Source organism: Gossypium hirsutum, chromosome A03, assembly GCF_007990345.1.
Source record: "Gossypium hirsutum isolate 1008001.06 chromosome A03, Gossypium_hirsutum_v2.1, whole genome shotgun sequence".
In the NCBI taxonomy this organism is placed as follows: domain Eukaryota; kingdom Viridiplantae; phylum Streptophyta; class Magnoliopsida; order Malvales; family Malvaceae; genus Gossypium; species Gossypium hirsutum.
Window position 1 is genome coordinate 29859521 of NC_053426.1, and position 4435 is coordinate 29863955.

The following is a 4435-nucleotide window of genomic DNA, read 5'->3' on the forward strand; positions in this document are numbered from 1 at the left end:
TTAGATGATTTAAATCCAAGAGTAGTCAGGCCACATATTCAACCTCAACATTTTGAATTAAAGCCAGTGATGTTTCAAATGCTGCAAATAGTGTGGTAATCTAATGGGTTGCGTACTAAGGATCCAAGGTTGCACTTACGAATTATTCTGGAAATTTGCAATTCATTTAGGCAACAAGGTGTTCCTAAAGATGCCTTACAACTGAATTTATTTCCTCACTCATTGCGAGATCGTGTTAGAAAATGTTTAAATGCATTGCCTTCAAGTACAATGGCACTATGGAATGAATTCTATTTGAGGTTTTTGTTAAGATATAATCCTCCTAACATGAATGCAAGGTTGAGGAATGACATTATATCATTTAGACAATCAGAGGATGAAACATTATATGAAGCATGGAAGCGATTTAATGAGTTGTTGAGAAAATGACTGATGCATGGTTTCCAGCATTGGATACAAATGGAAATGTTTTACAATGGATTGAGTGCTCATACAAGAATGGTTTTTGATGCATCTGCCAATGGGAATTTAATCGATAAATCATATAATGAGGTTTATCAAATTTTAGAAAGGATAACAAATAATGATTATCAATAACCCACTACCAGAGTTGGAACTAACAGAAGAGTTGCAGGAGTAATATAGCTTGATGCAATTACATCTCTAACAGCTCAGGTATCATCTTTAACAAATATGATAAAAACATTGAAAAGGCCATCCGCAGTGCTGGAACTGAAAGTAGTAGAGTTAGTGTAACAACCTATTTTAAGTGAAATCAAAATAGTGGTTTTGGGACCACAAATCCAATGTCAGAATATTTATTTTATTATTATTTTAGTGTCTACAGAATTTTAGCAAGGTCGTATAAAACGTTTGTTAAGAAATTTTATCAATTGCATGTTTAATTTGGTAAAAAGGACTAAATCGTAAAAGATACAAAAATTAGAGTTCTATAAGTTAAAGGTACCAACTGGCTATCAAATTAAATGATTAAGGATTTAAATGGTAATTTCACCATTCATGAAGTTGGTGGACAAATTTGGACCTAAAATGAAGTGTTTTTAAAGTTAATTAATAAGGTTAAGTTAGTGAATTGATAAATATGTTATGTAAATTAAAGAAAACAAAGATATCATCTTTGTTGTTGTCTTCTTCACTGATTATTGAAGAATAGAAAGCCAGAGGTAAGGTTTTAAAGCTTTGGTTATATCTCTCTTGCATATAAGTGAAATTTTGTTTCGTTTTTTAATGATTTTTATGTTTTTAGAATCATTGTAGCTTAATCTATCTAGCCTAGGGACTAATTTACAAAACTGTTAAAAGGTTACAGTTTTGCCATGAATGTGTTCATGTGATTTTTTTTATGTTTTATGGAAGAAAATGAATATTTTATGATAAATAAACAACTTTTGTTTAATGATTTTTGTTGAAAATGTCAATTAAGGAATTATTTGTAAAATGTGTTAAAATACATAGTGAAAATGTGAAATAATAATTTTAATGAGTTGCTATGACCTTATATAGAATTCAGCTAGCTTAGTATGTGGATGAAATTGCATGAATTTCAGTTTACGGGCTTAAGGACTAAATTTTAAAGAATTTAAAATGTTAGGGGTAAATGTGTAAATTTACAAAAGCATGTATTTTGGATTGAATTGAATTGAATGAATATTGAATGGATTGAATTTACTTATTTAGATAAAGTTAAGCTTCGTAAGGATCTAAATCAAGGAAAAGATAAAGTCTCGGATTAGTAATCCTATTTTGACGTTTTTGTAATCGAGGTAAGTTCATGTGTTTAAATAACATTTTAATGTATTTGATTTAAATGCTATTATGTTATTCATGATATCATGTCACGACAAAAATCCAATGATTTTACACAACTATCGAGCCCCGTTTGAACTTTAGGAAAATATAAGATACAAATGACATGTCATTAGGGTTACTATGTTTCGGGTGCTGGTCTTGAATGTCCTATCGATGGCTTAGTTCTGGCATTTGTTGTGGATACTCGTTAGCTTGTGTGAGTAGCATCGTGTAGCTACATTTTGACCGTCAGCTGACATCGTGTAGCTATATTTCAACTGTTAGCTTGTGTAAGCGGACCAATTTATGGCTTGAGTGAGCATCTATGTAATGGAAAAGTGAAGGAAGGGTTTCGACTATGTATTTAGCACACTTTGTGTGAGCTTTTAACATATCTGATATTATTCTAAGTGGTTCAATGGGCATGAAAAAGGGAAGAACAGTAAGTGTACCGAAAGCTAAGTTAATAATTTATGAAAAAGTATGAATTGTTGATGATAAAGGTATAAACACTCATAACTATGAAAAATATGATTTACGTAATGATATGCTCATGTTCTATACCTTGCCATGTGATGATGTTACTAAGATATGTGTTTAATCACTAACTTATGTTGTTGATGATGCTTAGGCTTGTGCCCAGCTATGTTGGATTGATTCATGTCTATTTATACAATTATGCATGGAAATGGTAAACTATGTTCATGATGTACGAACTTACTAAGCATTATATTCTTACATTGTTCTTCTTTTCTATGTTTTATATATTACCGAAAGCTCAATCGGTTTGGAAGCTCGTCAGAAACCTATCACACTATCCAGCGAATATATCGGTAGATTTTAAGGTTTTGGTCATTGTTATAACGGCATGTATAGGTGAATTGTGTTTGATGAGATAGTTGTTATCTTTGGCTTGTAAATATGGTACTATGGTTGGTGTGCTTTTGGCATTTTGATGCGTTGATGGTTGGTGTTGAAATGGTCAAGTGAATATATGTTTTGAATTACCAATTTGGTATGTTTTGTGGTAAGATTGGTATGGAAATAGGCTAGAAATGTATAAATGATGAATGAATAAATTATGTATATGTTTTAGTATGCTTGGTTGTGGTGATTGAAGTGCCTTTTGGGCATATTGGTTGTATGGATAAATGACTATTGATCTAACTTTATTATGCATGTTTTGGGTATGTTTTAAGGCTTGATTGTATGTGCAAATGGCTTGTAGGTGTGTGCTTGATTTGGGTGAAAGAAATTGCTTGAAATTGACCTATTTCTTGCCCACATTGCCTAAGACACGAGCATGTGTCCCCTGTAGGTTTGAAAGGGTTTCAAGTCAGACAGTTACACGACCTAGCACACAGCCTGGCACACGGGCATGTAAGGCCATTTCGAGAGTTACATAGCCTGACACACGGGCGTGTGGCTTGGTTGTGTGACCCAAGTCAGAGAGGTACATGGGCACAAACACGGGCTAGGACATGGCTGTGTACCCCTATTTCGAATGTTACACAGCCTGAGACACAGGCACGTGTTTCAATCCTTTGAGGCACACTACCGTGTGACACCTGCAGTGTGAAATTTTCTGACTTTTTCCTTAAAGTTTCATATGTTCCCGATTTAGTCCCAAATTGTTTTTAAAGTGTTTCTAGGGCCTCGAAGGCTCGAATAAAGGCAATATGCATGTGTTTGAATGGATTTTTCTATGATTATGAAATGTTCAGATATTGATGATTTTAAGTCAAGTTTTTACAGTAATGCGGCATAACCCTATTTCGATGATGGATACAGGTTAGGTGTGTTACAGTTAGCACGTGTTTACTATGAAGAAGATCATGTCTTTGATGAACTCTCATCAAACCTAGCCTTATTTTATTACATGGGGGATATTAATCGTAACAAAAACAACCCATACTCCAACACATACAATCTAGGGTGGAAACAACATCCTAATTTCAGTTGGAGTACTCAAGGATGGGGAAATGCTAGTAATGCCATTCGACTGTAACACCTCTAACCCGTATCTGTTGCCAGAATAGGGTTACAGAGCATTATCGTAAATACGTAACACAAATTATTTATTTCCAACATTTCATAATCTAATCAAACACATGCATAATGTCCTAATTTGAGCCTTCGAGGCCATAGAAACACTTTAGAAACAATTCGAGACTAAATCGAAAACATTTAGAACTTAATTGAAAAAGGTAGAAAATTCACATTGTAAAGGTCACACGGCCGTGTGACTTACATAGCTAAGACACACGCCCATGTCTCAAGCCGTGTAACATTCGAAATAGGGACATACGACTATGTCCCAGTCCGTGTTTGTGCCGGTGTAGCTTTAACAGCCCGTTTTTGAGTCAAATCAGAATAGTGATTTTGGGACCACAAATCCAAGGTTGGAAAATAATTTTAATATTATTTTTTCTATTTACAGTATGATAGTAAGCATGTGCAAAATTTTCGTGAGTTAATTTTATCATTTGAATAGTCAATTTGAGAAAAAGGACTAAATCGCGTAAAATGTAAAATGTGTGTTCTATTAGTTAAAGGTGTCAGTTGGCTTTGGATTTTAAATATGATGGCCTTAAATGGTAATTAGACCATTTTAAAGGTTAATGGA

General features: G+C 33.7%; 1 non-coding gene across 1 annotated transcript; it reads right to left on the reverse strand.

The window, feature by feature from the left end:
• Window positions 1-336: 336 nt before the first annotated feature.
• LOC121225360 (small nucleolar RNA R71) lies at window positions 337-443 on the reverse strand. Its single transcript, XR_005923229.1, has one exon. It is a non-coding gene; the product is annotated as a small nucleolar RNA R71 (small nucleolar RNA).
• Between the last annotated feature and the right edge of the window lie 3992 nt (window positions 444-4435).